The sequence below is a fragment of the Heterocephalus glaber genome, unplaced genomic scaffold, assembly GCF_053883595.1.
Source record: "Heterocephalus glaber isolate CG9 unplaced genomic scaffold, H.glaber_assembly_v1.0 deba00001503, whole genome shotgun sequence".
NCBI classification, from domain to species: domain Eukaryota; kingdom Metazoa; phylum Chordata; class Mammalia; order Rodentia; family Bathyergidae; genus Heterocephalus; species Heterocephalus glaber.
This window is the reverse complement of record NW_028258323.1, coordinates 1,660,178-1,677,261: the sequence shown is the minus strand read 5'-3', so window position 1 is coordinate 1,677,261 and position 17,084 is coordinate 1,660,178. Positions and strand designations below refer to the sequence as shown.

The 17,084-nt window shown below is 35.9% G+C and overlaps 1 protein-coding gene across 41 annotated transcripts in view; it reads right to left on the bottom strand.

Moving 5' to 3' along the window:
* Ptpn13 (protein tyrosine phosphatase non-receptor type 13) overlaps positions 1 to 17,084 on the bottom strand; it is a 204,996-nt gene that overhangs the window by 122,579 nt on the left and 65,333 nt on the right. The window lies entirely within an intron of this gene.

Genomic DNA, 17,084 nt, shown 5'->3' with positions numbered 1-17,084 from the left:
CATCGTGTTCTCCCTGACCAGAGATAGCCATGAAGAAGATAGAGGGCAACAACACACTCAAGCTGATTGTGGATGTCAAGGCCAACAAGTACCAGATCAAATAAGCTCTGAAGCAGCTCTATGACATGGGATCAGGCCTGATGGAGAAAAGATGGAATATGTTCTACTGGCTCCTGACTATGATGCTTTGGATGTTGCTATCAAAACTAGGGACATCTAAACTGAGTCCACCTGGCTAATTCCAAATACACATTTTTTTATTATAAAAAAATGAACCCTTGCTTGAATTACACTTATTCCATCCTTCTTGCCACTTTCTGAAGCAGTTCTGGAATCCACTTTCATGGGTAGATTTATGAGATGTGATCAAAAATACAGAGAATATTGCTGACAAGTACTACCCAACAAAAAAGTAAAAACATTTTGTTTCCATCAACCTTACTGCCTTGATCTGGCACTGTGTGACTTCTGGTTCTCCCCAAAGTCAAAATGACAATAAAAGGTAAACCCTTTGAATTGATTCTGGACATTGAGGATTCCATGACAGTGATACTCATTAAAGACTTCAAGAACTCCTTCAGAAAGTGCCAAGAATGATGGAATAAGTGTGTCTCAAGAGAGGGGAAGTATTTTGAGAGGATTACTAGCAATGTGTCTTTGACTGTAATACTTTTAAAATTTTTAAACGTTTAAATTTAAACAGTATTTTCTAATCACACCTCATATATGTACACATACATCCTATTGGTTCTGTTTCTTGAAAAACCCTTATTGAGGTGAGCATCCCAGCGCCCAGGAGGAGGCTTCTGAGTCACCTTACCACCACCACCACCCCGCACCCACCGCCCAGTGCAGAGGAGGTGAGCCGCTCCCATTGCCTAGGAGGAGGTTTCCAGGCCGCCATACCACCCGCCCCAGCGTAGAGTAGGTTAGCTGCTCCCAGTGCCCAGGAGGAGTCTTCCGTGCCATTATACCATCACCACCCCCCCAGCACAGAGGAGGGGAGCCACTCCCAGTGCTCAGGAGGAGGCTTCTGGGCGACTGTACCACCACCCCACCCAGCGCAGAGGAGGTGAGCCACACAGGTGCCAGCAGCAACCCCCTAACCCCGTGGAAATGAGAAGAAATGTAAACAAGTCTCAAAACAATACTTCCTGATCACCTAAAGCAACCCCAAAGGGAAAGGAGATGAACACTCTGATACTCAACTACCTGGACTCCCAAAACTGGCAACAAAAGAGGATCTGGAAAAAATGAAATCAGAAATAATTTCTCAGGTAACAGCAGAGATTGTACTCATAGTACAAGACATGATTAATAAATCTAGAGAGGACACAGATTAAAAAATAGAGGAACTGAGGGACATGATGGAATCCCAACAGAGGAAACAAACGGAATCCATAAAACAGATGCAAACAGATTTCCAGGAGATTAAAAACTCCATTGAAAGCTTACACAGCAGAATGAGCCAATGTGAGGACAAAATTTCAGATAGAGAATATAAGATTGCAATTAGTGACCAGGAAAAGAAAAATTTCTTTAAAATTATAAGGGACCACAAGAAATCAATCCAGCAGCTCCTAGACAATGCAGAGGAGAATAATATAAGACTGATCGGAATCAATGAAGAAACAGGAGAGAGTGCAGACGACATAAAAAAAAGTATTCACAGAAGTGATGGCAGAAAACTTCCCAAGCAGGGGAAAAGAACTTGACATACAGATAAGTGAGGCATATAGGACTCCAACTAGTCTTGATCAAAAAAATTCTACACATAGGCATATAATTGTTAAGATTCCAGAAACTGAACAGAAAAACAAAATTCTACAAGCAGTTAGAGAAAAGAAACAAATCAACAACAAAGGAAAGCCCATCAGAATCACAGCAGATTTCTCAGCACAACCCTTCAAGGCAAGAAAAGCCTGGAGTGATGTATTTCAAGCTCTAAAGGAAAACAGCCTCCAACACAGACTGATATACCCCGCAAAACTATCTTTCAAAATTGATGGAGAATAAGATACTTTTATGACAAAGAACACCTTAGGAACTTCATGAATACCAAACCAGCACACCAAAAACTTTTAGACAATATCCTAGGAAAAGACAATGAAGATCACAACCCCAGGAAGCCCAGCAGAATGAATCTGTTGGGTGCGACAAGAAATTAAATGCAAAGGGGAAGAATTCAACAAAAAGAAAAAGTCATACAATGATAAGTCAGTATGTATCAGTTATAACCATCAATGTTGATGGTCTCGATTCACCAAAAGAAATAAGACTGGGAGAATGGGTCAAGAAACAAGATCCAACAATATGCTGCATACAAGAAACACACTTAATTCAAAAAGAAACTCATACACGGAAAGTTAAAGGGTGGAAAACAATACTCCGTGTAATAGGAACCCGCAAAAAACAAGAGTAGCTATCCTCTTTGCAGATCAAGTGGATTTCAACCCAAAATCTGAAACACTTCTGGTCCCAAGAATTTCAGATAAGGGATAGTCAACTTGTTTGTACAAATCTATTGTGAACGTGTGCTTTCATTCATCTTAAGTAAAAACATAAGAACGAAACTTTGGTTCTTAACAGTAATACAACAAACTTGTATATTGTTTTCCAAAATGTTTTATCATTTTACATTCACATTAGCAGTATTGGAAAGTTCTAACTGGTTCACACCTAAGCTGACATTTGTTCTTTTAAAACTTTTAACTTCATCTCCCTAATGAGTGTATAATAAGATCTTGTTACTGTACTGATTAGTATTTTTCTGATACTAGTGTTGCACACTTTTCCTTGTGCTGTACTGGCTATTTATCATCTTCTTGTGTCTACTTTTTAATTGGGTTGTCTATTAATGAGCTGTGTTTTTTATATATTCTGGTCATAGGTTATATGCATTATAAATGTGGTCTGTTTAAGGACTACTTTTCATTTTAATGATGTCATTTAAAGTCCTAACTTTTGATGGAATCTCATTTATCAAATTTTCTTTTATACATCATGTTTTTTGTATCCTAGGAAGTTCTTGCCTACCCTAAATTCATGAGCATTTTCCCTTATAATTTGTTCTTAAAGTTTTAATCTTTCATATTTAAGTTCATAGATCCTTTCAAGTTACTTTTATGTGTGGAAATAAAGGATTGAGGTTAATTTTTTACATATGGATAACAGGTGTTCTAGTACCATTTGCTGAAAACACTATCTTTTCCTCTGCTCTTGAGTTGAATTTATGTTCTATAAAATGTTAATGTTGATTATCTTTCAAAACTCAGTGGACCATATATATGTGATTCTATTTCTAGATTCTCTGTTTCATTCCATTGATCTATATGTCTTTCCTTATGCCAACACTGCCTTCAGTACTGTAGCTTTAGAAAAAGTCTTAAAACTAGGTAATAAATGTCTGCCAACAGTTTTTTTTTTTCTTTTTACTTTTCTAGGTCCTTTGTACTCCTACATAACTTTTAAATTTCAATATCCAATTCTTCATTTATAGCAAGTATACACAGACCTGAATTGTTATACAAACCTTGTGTTTTCTAATCCTGCTAAATTCAAATACAAGTTCTAGGGGCTCCTTGAGATTTCTTAGTATTTTCTCTGTAGATGATCATTTCATCTACATGTAAAGATTTTGCTTCTACCTTGCCAATCCTACGCTAATTGTTTATTTTTACTGCCAGACTATTTTGGTTTGGGCCTAGGTTTCAAAGTTTAATAACAGATGAAGAGTAGGCATATCTGCCCTTGTTCTCCACCTTAGGCAGAAAGCATTGTATCTTCTCCATTCATATAAGGCATTCTTGCTGGAAGTATGGAGTACATGTCTTTGATCTGTTGAGAAGGTTCTGTTCTACTTCTAGTCTCCTGATAGCTTTTACCATGAACAGCTGTAGAATTTAGTCCAATACTTTTTCTGCAACTACTGACAGGATATGGTTTTTTCCTTTCCTCTGTTAAAATGATGACTTTTGGGGGTGGATCTTCCAATGCTGAACCAACACTGCCATCCCTATAACAAAACCACTTTCTACATACTACCAGATATGACTTCTAATAGTTTGTTTTATTAAACAAATTTCTATCTATGTTCATACTTTTTTCTTCTATTATCTTTATCCAGTTTTAGTATTAGCACAATGTTGATTTCCTAAAATGAGGGGAGAAATGTTCCTTCTTTTTTCTGCTTTAAATGTTTGATATAATTTATCAGTTAAAATGTACGTGAGCCTGTTGTTGTCATATAGGTAGGTTTTCAAGCTAGGACTATACTTTCTTTAATAGGTGTTATTCAAATTTTATATTTCCTCCAGAGTCAGTTTCATTAATTTGTCTTCCAAGGTACTTCTTAGAAGTTGTCAAATTTATTTCAAAAAAGATTTTTGTAAAATGCTTTCTATATCCTTTTAAATTCTGTAAAATCTGTGGTAATGTCCTCTAAATTTTGATATTGTAATTAAAATAATGTATAACTGATACTGGTAATAGGAAGAAAAGGTCTAAAGGAGTACAGGAAGTGGAAGGGGTAGGGAAAGGAAAGAAGGGAAAAGAAAAAATATGAGAAAAGGAAAAAAAATGGAAACAAAGTCTTTGCAAATAGGAAAGGGTGGAGGGGGTGAATGGAGGGCAGGGGAAGGGAAAAAAAATAAGAACCAAGATACTCATGTAAAGGTACAAGATCCCAATGATGAATGTGACTGTATTTTATACCTAAAATGTACCAATAAACTTAATGGAAAAAAACCTGTTATTAATACATATGAAAATAAAATATCCATCTAGAGAAATACAATATGCATCCATTTTCCTACAAATGACTCAAATTTATCCTTTATAGCTGATTAATACTCTGTTGTGAATACATACCACATGTGTCTTTATCTATTCATCTGGTGATGAACATATAGGCCATAGATTATTGGGAAGCTATACTCATCTGGTGATTGGTCCAGTGATAAATTCATAGCTGATGTGCTGTTGGGAAGTGGGGCCTGGTTGGAGAAGGCTGGTAACTGGGGAAAATGCCCTGGAAGGGCATAATCTTATCCCTGGCCTGTCTCTCTTTCCTCTTCCTCCATTCCTTTCCTAACACTCCTCCTCTCTTTTTCTCTCACTTCCTCCTTCTTGCCTGCCATGGTGTGAGCAGCTTTCCTTTGCCATGCCCTACGATTAGGCTGTTTCCAAGACTTAGTTATTGTGACTTCCACTGCTGAAAACATGGGCATGCATGTATCATTGTAATATGTTTTTAATTTTTTCAGGAAGATATCTAGAAAGTGGTATGTCTGGGTCAAATGGAATTTCTATTTTTAGTTTTTTGAGGAATTTCTATACTAATTTCTACAGTGGTTGTATTATTTTATACCCCATTTACAATGTAGAAGGGTTCCTTTTCTGAACAATCTCATCAGCATTTGTTGTTTTTTGAGATCTTGATGACAGATATTCTTACTAAAATAAGATGGAGTCTCAGTGTTGTTACGATTTGTATTTCTCTAATAGCCAAAATTGTTTAATATTTTTTCAAGTACTTATTGGACCTTTGTACTTCTTCTGAGAAGGGCCTATCAGTTCAATTGCCCATATTTTATTGGATCTTTTATTTTGACGGTCTGTTTTTCAGTTCTTTTTTTTTGGTAGCGGGGATTGAACTTGGGTCCTTGTGCTTGCACAGCAGGCGGCAAAACCACTGAGCTAAATACCCAGCCTTCAGTTCTTTATATATTCTAGGTATTAGCCCCCTGTCTGAGAAGTAGCCCCCCTCCCCATTCTGTAGGTTTTCTCTTACCTCTGTTGGTTTCTTTTGTTTACAAGCTCTCTAATTTGACATAATCCTATTTGTTGACTCTTCATATTACTGTACTTCTTGTGCAACTCGTATTGTGTTCACAAACTCCTTTCCTGTGTCCTAAACAGTTTTGCCTATTTTTTCTTTCACCAGATTAAGTGTTTCTGTTTTAATATGTAGGCATTTTTACTTTATTTTAGTACAGGTGAGTGATACTTGTCTAGATTCCTTCTTCATGCTGATAAAAAGTTTTTGCAGCACTATTTGTTGAAGAGGTTATTTTTCCTTCAGCATATATTTTTGGCCCCTTTGTAAAAAAATCAGATGGCTAAATGCACCTGGGGTTCTTTCTGCATCCTTTATTCTGTTATATTGGTCCACATGTCTGTTTTGTGCTAGTACCATGCTGTTTTTATCACTGTAGATTAGTTATATGAGGAAATCCAGAATTGTGATGCCTCCTGCTTTGCTCTTGTTGCCAAATTGCTTTTGGTATTGTAGGTCTCTTCTTGTTCAATACAAATTTTATGACTTTTTTCCAGTTCTGTAAAGAAGGTTGTTGGTATTTTGATTGGAAATTCATTAACTCTATAAATCAATTTTTGGAAGTATGGCCATTTTGACAATATTGGTTCTTCCTATCCAGGAACAGGGGATGTCTTTCTATTTTCTGATGATCTCTTTGATTTCTTTTTTCAGAATACTATACTTTTCATTATAGATGTCTTTCACTTCCTTGGGTAGGTTAATGCCTATGTATTTATTTTTTTTAACCTATTGTGAATGAGGTTTATTTTTTTTTTTTAGACAGGGCTTTGCTCTGTAATTCAGGCTGGCCTTGAACTCACTATGCAGCCCACAATGGCCTCAAATACCCAGCAATCCTCTTGCCTCTGCCTCTCAAGTGCTGGGATTACAGGCATATACCACCAAAACCAGCTGGGATTATTTTCTTAAATTCTTTCTTGGTAGGTTCATTGTTGGTGGTATAGGAACACTCTTGATTTTTGTGTGTTTAGTATGTGTCCTGCTACTTTGCTAGATTTATTAAGTCTTATGCATCTTTTGGTGGAGTTTTTTAGGTCTTCTATGTAAAGGGTCGTGTCATCTGCAAATAAGAATCATTTGATTTCTTCCTTTCCTGTATGTATACCTTTTAATTCTTTATCTTGACTGATTGTTCTGAGTAAAGTCTCAAGTACTATATGAACAAGAGTGTGAAAGTGGATACCTTTGTCTTCTAATTTCACAGGGAAAGTTAGTATGATGTTGACAGTGCATTTGTCATAAATTTCTTTTATCAGATTAAGATAATGTCCTTCTATACCTATTCTCATTAGAGTTTTTATTATAAATAGATGTTGGATTTTGTCAAAGGTTTTTTCTGTGTCTATTGAGTTGATGTGATTTTTGTCTTTCCTCCTATATATACAATGTATTACATCTATTGATTTAAGTATACTGAACCAATCTTGCATCCCTAGAATGAAGCCAAGTTGGCCATGACACATGATCGGTTTTTAATGGTTTGTTATATTCAGTTTGGCAGCATCTTGTTGAGGATTTTTGCATCTATGTTATTTAAGGGGATTGGTCTTTAGTTTTCTTTGTTAAGTCTTTTTTTTGGTTTTGGTATCAGGATAATTCTAGCTTCCAGAATGAGTATGGCAGTAGCCTTTCCATTTTAATTGCACTGAAAGTTGAAGTATTGCTGTTAGATCTTCTCTGAACATCTGGTAGAATTCTGCAGTGAATTCATTGGGTCCTGGGCTTTTCTCTGTGAGCAGAGTTTTTATTACTCCATTTCACTCCCTGTTATTGGTGTATTGAGTTTTTATATCTTCTTGGTACAGTTTTGGTGATTCATATGTGTCTATGAATTTCTCAATTTCTTCAATTTATTGGAATGTAAGTTTTTGAAGTAGGTTATGATTCTCTGATTTTGGTGGTGTCAGTTGTCCTTTGCCTTTTTTATTTCTAATTGCATTGACATCGGTTTTGTCTTTCCTGTTTTTGTAAGTTTGGCTAAGGGTTTACCAATCTTGTTTATTCTTTCAAAGAACCAACTCTGATTCATTGATCTTTTATATTTTTTGTGTCAATTCCATTATTTTATGTTCTGATCTTTATAATTTCTTTCCTTCTATTAATTTCAGATTTGGATTGCTCTTGTTTTTCTAGGAAGTCATTAGGTTATTTATCTGGGATTGCTGAATTCTTTTAATGTGTGCATTCACATTCTTAGAGCTGTTTTCACTGTATTCCACAGGTTTTGGCATGTTGTGCTTTCACTGCCATTTGATTCTAGTAAATTTTTTATTTCATAATTTCTTCAGTGATCTATTGATTATTCAATAATGTACTATCTATTCTCCATGTTTCTGTGCAGTTTTTATGGTTTATTTTGCAGTTGATTTGTAGCTTCATTCCATTATGATCTGATAGTTTGCAGTGGATTATTTCAATTTTTTATAGTTGTTTAAACATGCTTTCTGGACTAAGATATGGTCTATTTTGGAAAAAGTTCTGTGTGCTGCAGAGAAAAATGTGTATTCTATTGTTGTTGAATGATACATTCTGTAGTATTGTAGTATCTGTTAAGTCCATTTGTTCAATGGTGTGGTTTAACTACATTTCTTTACTAATTTTTTGTCTAATTGTGAAAGTAGGGAGTTGAAGTGCTCCATTATGACTGTATTGGTGTCTATCTGTTCTTTTATGTCCAGTAGTTTTATTTTATAAAGTTGGGTATGTCAACGTTGAGTATATACATATTTATAATTGTTATCTCTTCTGTTGAATTGTTTCCTTTGCCAGTATGTAGTGGCCATCTTTGTCTCTTCTGATCAGTTTTGGCTTGAAGTGTGTTGTGTCTGAAAATAATTTAGCTACTTCTGCTTGGTTTCAGGCTCTAGTTGGCTGGAATATCATTTTCCATCCTTTCACCTTTAGTCTATGAGCTTCTTCTTGGATGAGGTAGGTCTCCCGTAGGCAAATATGCTGGCTGCATTTTGTTTTTTGCTCCAATCTTCCAGTCTGTGTCTTTTGATTAGGGAGTCAGATCACTGACATTAAGAGTTATTATTGTTTATTATTTTCTGAAGAGGTCAAAGAATAAATATATAAGCAAATATAAGTTTAGCAAACTTAAAGAGAATTTTATTAAACAAAGGATTTTAACTAATAAAATGCTTGACAAGCTTAAAGAAGAAATAAAAAACTGAGTTAAATAAGACAATACATGATATGAATGACCAGTTTGGTAAAGAACTAAAAATTACGAAAAGAAAGCAAAGCAGAAATACAAGATATGAAACATTCAGTAGAAAGCATGGGTACCAGATTTGACTAATATGGAGACAGTATCAGAAATTGAAGATAAGGTGGATGTAGCAGATCATAAAGTCAGTGATATCTTAAAACTGACAGGACAAACAGATCTGTTTATTATTTATTATTATTGTGAATGTTTACGGAATTCTGTCACTCTATTTTTTACAGTGCTAATTCCTTTGTTTTTCTCCTTCTGTTAACTCTCCCAGTTAGATGTATACTTCCATTTGGCCTCTTTAGTGCTAGTGGCTTCCCAGTCTCTGTGTAGGATGCCCTGGAGTTCTGTCTACAATGTTAAGTGGTCATGTATTTCTTTAGGATTTGTCATGCAAAGTCTTTACTTCTCTGTCAATTCTCTCTCTCTTCCTCTCTCTCTCTTTCTGTCAATTTTGAAGGCTAATTTTGCAAGATATGGACATCTGGCTTGACAATTGTTTTCTTTTAGGGTTTGAAAAACTTTGCTCTAATCTCTTCTGGCATTTAAGGTTATGCTGAGAAATTCACTGTAATTCTGATGGGCTTGCCTTTCTAATTAGCTTGCTGTTTTTCTCTAATAGCCTTCAGTATTCTCTCCTTTTGCTGAAATTCTGGAAATTTTGATCATGATGTATTACAAGTTCTTTGCTGGCCATAGCCTCTTATACTTGAATACTGAATTCTTTTCCTAGATTCCTTTCTTAAAAAGTTTCTGCTATGGTTTCAGTGAATAAGGTTTGTCTTTTTTTTTTTTGGTACCAGAGATAGAACTCGGGACCTTGCACTTGCGAGGCAGGTAGTGAAACCACTGAGCTAAATCCCTGGCCCAGTGAATAAATTTTTTAATTCTGTTTGAGTCATCTAATTTTTTCCTTCCTTCTATAATTCTGATATATATTTTTTACTCATCTTGCAGCTGTTAGATCTAGCTTGCATTTTGTATTGTCATCTTTAGAGTATCACTGAGTTTATGATCTGCTACATCCACCTTATCTTCAATTTCTGATACTGTTTCCATATTGGTCAAATCTGGTACCCATGCTTTCTACTAAATGTTTCATATCTTGTATTTCTGCTTTGCTTTCTTTTCATAAATTTTAGTTCTTTGACAAACTGGTCATTCATATCATGTATTATCTTATTTAACTCAATTAGTTTTTGATTTCTTCTTTAAGCTTGTCAAGCGTTTTATTAGTAAAATCCTCTGTTTAATAAAATTCTCTTTAAGTTTGTAAAACATGTATTTGCTTATGTGTTTATTCTCTGAGTTCTTCAAACATTTTGATCATTTTGTTTTTGAGTTCTCTGCCTATAAGTTCCTCTCCTTCAGTTTCTGTGAGATACGCTTTTGGGGAGTTAAGGAAGCAGCTTGATGTCTTGCTTTCTCGTATTTCCACTGTTGTTTGTGGAGATCTCTTTAGTCAGAATCTGTCTCTCGGTGATGTGACATTGTGTTGGTTATGTTTTGTTGTTTATACTCCTCTTCAACCTACTCAGAGTAATATTTAAGTGTCTTACTAGTGTCCAACATTCTTCTGAAGGCTTGATCCCCAGCACCACACGGAGAAGAAAGCAAACCTCAGCAATGTTGACATCCCAAAGATAAACCAGATATTGGTATACAGTAAAAACCAGTGAACAGCAACAACTAGCCACCATTAGCAATCACAAAGAAATCAGCAAAAGCAAGAGTCAAAGATAAACCAGAGTTTTACTTACCATAAGAAGCAATAAAGGCTACAACTAAAACACTTTTAACAACAGAAAAGAGATCTGCAATAACAACAGTTACAAAGACAAACCCAATATTGGCAAAGAGTAAATACTAAGTGCAACAGCTATACTACCATTAATAGAAAAGAATTTAGTAATATCATAGTTAAGTGAACATCTGAAAATTAATAAAGCTTAATTATAATAATTAAATTGTATTATAATAATTAAATTTAATTATATTATTATAATAATTAAAATTGAGAGGGTGAGGAGAGAAAGAAAAGTAAAAATTGAAAATGAAAGCCAAAGAAGATGAGAGAAAAGTATGATAAAGAATCCAAATTTAATAAAGGTTAACAGAATTATATAAAAGTAACAAAAAATAAGAAAAAAGAATAAAACAGAGCAAAACAAAGGTTTTAAAAAGGGGAAAAAACCCCCCAAACCTCCCAAAACAAAAATGAGCCGAAAAATACTTCTGTGTGTTTGGGTAAGTGGTTTCTTTCTAGAGCTTGCAGTATTACAGGGAATAGTGAGTTAGTATCTAAGTCCTACTTTGTTTCCACACAATTCTTTGTGTGTATGCTAACTCCTCCACATTTCCTGGTAGGCATGGTCTATCAATGGATTTGGGTCTGCCTTAGGGCTGCACTCACTCCAGTGGGTCTTAAGTGTTTTTTGGCCCTCTGTGTGCCTAAGTCACTGCTATGTATCTCCAGCTAGTTTTATGGCCTGAGGGTTTGTGAGGCCCCTCTATATATCCTGGGCTTGGCAACCATCCAAGCTGAAACATATCCCTGATCACATTAGCAGATGAGAAAAGCAAACAGACCGCCAAGCTCTGTGTTTCAAGTAGTGAGAGATTGTTGAGCATTCCCATGGACTTAATGCCAGGACTTTCAGACTCAGCCCCCTCAGAAAACCACATGTAACTGCAAGCCACCTGGGTTCTCACCACAGAGGGTGGGACTGCTGAAACTTCTCAAGAGGTCCATAACCTACACCCTCTCTCCAACAGTCTCTTGTGGTCACCTCCCAACCAGTCACTATGGTTGAGTAATAATCCCAGAAACCCCAAAATGTAGTTGTTCTGTGGCTTCTCATTCCATAAGTAGCTCAGTCTTAAACAATTAACCCCTTCCCCAAATGGCTCCTGATTAATCATGCCCAAATATTATGATGCTGCACTGGATTTCTTCTTCAAACTCTAGCCTGCCATGCAGAAGGAATTATAGTCACAGTAAAATTTTATTTGTAGTTTATAACAATCACGGGCTTTTATTGTGGCCAGTGCTACTGGTCCATTTTTCTTCCTGGGGCTGCTGAGCCCCTCCATGCTTATCCTGTGTTTGTTGAGATACATCCCCCAACCCGAAGCCTGCGTTGCATGTCCAGGCTACTTTATTCTTTTCCCTGCATGTCTTCAGTTTCTCTGTGATTTCTAATTTTCCTATCAGTTCTTTCTTTCTTTTTTTTTTTTTTTGGTGCCGGGAATCAAACTCAGGACCTTGCGCTTGTGAGGCAGGCACCAGAACCACTGAGCTAAATCCCTGGCCCTATCAGTTCTTTCTTGATTCACAGAGTTCTTCCTTTCCTCTTTGCTATGTTGTTGTCTTCTAGATGTCTACATTCCAGGCCCTGGAAAAACTATCACATGCTAACCTTTACCCTCCCATCGTCCCAGATCTGAAGTTGTCTCTCTTTGTTTCTCTGATGTTACCTACTTCTGATACTCCATATGAGTGAAATCACAGAGCATTCATTCTTTTGTGATTGGCTTATATTGTTTGGCATAATGTCCTTGGAGTTTATCTGTGTTGTAGCATGTAACAGGAGTTTCTATTTTCTTTAATGGATGCATAATATTCATTGTATGTATATAACATTTTCTTTATCTATTCATCTGTTACTTCTAGTTCTTGGCTATTGTGAATAGTGCTACACCGAATATGGGTACATAAATATCTCTTTGAGAACCTGCTCTGAGTTCTTCTGGATATATGCTCAGAAGAGGGATTGCTGGATCATGTGGTAATCCTATTTTTAACTTTTTGAGCAATCTCTGTACTATTTTCCATAGTGACGGTACCATTTTACATTCTTGCCAACAGTGTACAAGGGGTCCAATTTCTCTGTATCATCACCAAGAGTTGTTATTTTCCTTATGTAGAAGCCATCATGTTATGCAGATAGTTAGGTGTTAGCAGGACTGAGAGACAAAGGGAGAGCACAAAATAGCATGCTTTGCCAGGTGTAGTTAAATATAAAGAAACAAAGATCTCAATATGTAATATATTAGCAACTATTTACTAGGTCTCAGACTCAAAGACAGAAAGCCTCCATTTCTAGAACGAGGCATATAGTATTCTTGGTTGCCACAGCCTAGAGCCCAGTGATATCAGGAGAGGAAATGTCCTTTAGGGACCTTCCCTTGTTGGGCTGAGACTTAATTTAGATTACTGTAGAACTTTTTCTTTCATTCCTAAGTTTCTTATATAATTAAGCCCCCTGAGGGAACACCGACCATCTGAAAAGAAAAAGGAAGACATTTTTGAACTATAAGCATCCAGCATCATAATCACTATAGTTCCCTGAACCTAGGAGTAAATCTTGTGTACATAAAAAAAAATTTTATGCACACAAAATTGTTTGCACTCAGTGCAGATGTCTGTATGTCATGCCTGCCTTCTAGCTTAAAGACATCCATCTATATCTGCTTTATCTTAAACTCTATCTATAGTTCTGGAGAGCCTCGTAGGTGTCTTGACTGAATTCTTTCATCAAGGGCACAAAAGGACTGAGGAGGCTGGAGAGGTTCCTCAAAGCATTAGGATCTAGCTTCTTTTTTTTGGTACCAGGGATCGAATTCAGGTCCTTGTGCTTGCGCAGCAGGCAGCGAAACCACTGAGCTGAATCCCCGGCCCTAGGATCTAGTATTTTTAAATGTTTATCAAATTACACACTAGACTCAGCGACTGGACAATTCTGATTGCTCTCAGTAAATCAAACTGGCATATAAGAAATATATTTGTCAAACTTATAAATAAGCAAATGAATACATGGAAAGGAGAAGAAAGAAAATGGATCAATAAAATTTAAGAAGAGTAAATACAGTATAGTGTGGTTAAGAACTCTCAATCTTTTCTTTGGCCAAGTTCAACTGAGGTTGCTGGTAAGGTTGAAGAAGTAAAGCAAAAGATGGTAGAAGTCACAATTCTTGATATTTAGACTGGAAATCAGTGGCAATGAATATTTAAGCTAAATATTGTAAATCCTTGGTATACATCAATATTCTAGAAGCGAAATTACAATGATTTGATTCAGATTCCATCAAAACTGTAACAAATAGCAAGCTGAAAGCAGAAAATTACAAGCAAAAGGGAAAATCCAGAGGACCAAAAAGCTGAGTGTGACCTGTATAAATTTAGCTACTCAAAGGGACATGTTTCCTACAAAAGTATTCATATAGTTTACAAGATACTTTTAAGTCTTACTGAATAAGGGGAACACTTTCATGTGTCAAGATCTTGCTGAAGCACTCGCTATTATTCACAATAAAGTACTAATCAGTGACCTATATGCAATAGCAAGCATTTATTGAATGTCAATCAATGAGATATCTTTAACTCATGAAAATTATCGAATGCAGTTACCATCCGCTTTTTCAACATGTCCTTCCCATATTAAAATCACAATATCCTATACTTAACCTGGAAAAGATAAATTCCATGACCCGTGTGTATAATAAAATCAATAAATGCTCAAGTCCCTTACATAAAATGGCATAACATTTGCATATAACTTATACACAAAGGTAAACTAGAAGTTTCAGTCAGACTTAGTAATGTAATGGTAACATACCCAACAGTTACTCCTAAACACTCTGTCAAACAGGTGGTCTACCAATTGTTCTAACACATAGCACTTTACTTGCTTGGGATCTTGACATCACAGGCAAACTGGGAAACTTCTTAGCAAATTAGAAATGCACTTGTACACCTGAAATTTGTATTAAGCACTATTTTCTTTTATTGTAAATTTTAAAAGCCTTACAGAAAGAATTCAGACACTTATCCAAAATTATTCATAATTAGGGAACGAGATTCTCCTATAATGCAGTAGCGGTTTTAAAAACTAAGGTATCTATAGCTTTACTACAATGCAGTAGTTGTCTTTTGAGGTCACTAGAAGACTATTTAAGAAACTGATGACATTATGGACACCTTCTTCCAAAAGTGGTCAACCGCACAAAACTTACTGGTTTGTACAAACCCTAAAGCTTGATTGTGATCCACAAATTTCAAGGGATAAAAAATTTGCACACACACAATTTACTTATTTCCAAAGTTCTAATCAGCCTGTCTTTTAAGTGAATTATTAAATGAATCATATGGTGTACAGAATGAAGGCATACTGTTTAAGGAATAACTATGTATATATTATTCAGCTTAATAAAACATTACCAGTATATTTGAATACTTTCATGATATGTAACAATAGCCAGGATTGTATACACTCTATACTACACAAAGACCTCTTCAAATACCTTATCTTATGTAGTGGAAATTTCTTAGGGCTAATGCTTTATGCACTCCCTCCACCTCAGCTTCTGTCTCCTTTATTTGGTTGTTTGTACATCCCAAGTTTCTTAAGTAGCTTATAAACTATAAAAAGTAGATAAACTGAGGGGCCGGGGATTTAGCTCGGTGGTTCAGCCACCTGCCTTGCAAGCGAGAGGATCCGAGTTCGATCCTCAGTACCAAAAAAAAAAAAAAAAAGTAGATAAACTGAAGCCTGGAGTCACACTACCAATTCTCATCAGTCTTTCTTCAGATATAAAGTTGACAGCCCAAATCAAGAGGCTTAATCGTCACATTCATTCATTCTCTCCCTCTCCCTCGCTCTCTCAATCTCTCTCTCTCAAAAGGGAAATATGATTGTCAGTAGAAAGATAAATAAGTACAATTCTTTAGATGGCAACTAAACAATGTATATGAAAATATAAAATGTGCATACTTTTTTGTTTGTTTGTTTTTTGTTTTTTGTTTTGGGTACCGGCGATCGAACTCGGGTCCTTCCGCTTGCAAGGCAGGCGGCGGAACCACTGAGCTAAATCCCCAGCCCGCATACTTTTTATTTAACAAAATTACTATTAGAAAATTTGCTGTATGGGAAAAGATGTTCATAGCAAATGCTAGTTTCGAGAGCTCCCTATCTAACACCCATAGTCTGTTATACAATAACTCATGTTTGCCCTCTGATTTTTTGCTTGTTTGTTTGTTTTGGTACCGGAGATCGAATTCAGGACCTTGCCTTTGTGAGGTAGGAGGCAGAACATCTGAGCTAAATCCCTGGCCCCTGCCCTCTGATTTTTTTCATAGCTTTAACAATGAAATTAAACCATATTATGAAGTTAATGACATCACCATTGTCAGAGTGACTATTTCTATTATAAACTTTCCCATCTTATTCATTTTTCCATCACATGAACTGGAAATCTCCACCAGTTTGGTGTCCACTGTGTCCTGTTCATCCACGTTTTTATATTCTCAAGGCATTACACTATTTTCAGTTCTTCTCTCCAGATTATTAAAGCTCCCCAATTAGACTCTCAAGAAATCTAATCTCTTCAGGCTACCTATTTTTCTCAGGCCTCACCTCCAAGATCAAAAATCCCACCACATCACAATCCTAAAAGCGTAACAGATCCCCACTGCGCCTCAGAAGAAAGATTCGGGTTCTGGCATTCAAAATTTGCCCTCACGTTGACCTGCAGCCCGTTTCTTTAACTATAGCACTTTAGACAGCTACTGCTCTCCTTTAGCTGGTTTGGTCAGCCATTCCCAACCAGTGGACAATTTCTTCCCTCCTGTCACTGTTCATATTAGTAAGCCTAAGTGCAATGTCCTTTCTAGGAATTTACACTTAAATAAATTCTACTTATTCTCAGGGAATGAAGAATAAGCAGAATTTGGATAACTGAAAATGCTACCATCTTTGTGATACTGCTTTATGCTAAAAATTGTGCCTTTTGCATATTTTCAAAACACTTTATCCCCTTACATAGTATTTTTTCAACCTGCCATGTATTATAGATTATTCTGTATATAATAATCAGGGTGTACTTTCTAGTTATGTTTGTTTCTATCTAATGAAGAGATTTCTATAAAGCATTTCATATGTATAAACATGAATTAATAATGACTCACTTTTAAGATATGTTTCTCAGATCCATAAGCTTTTATAGAACTCTTCTGAATTTCCTTAA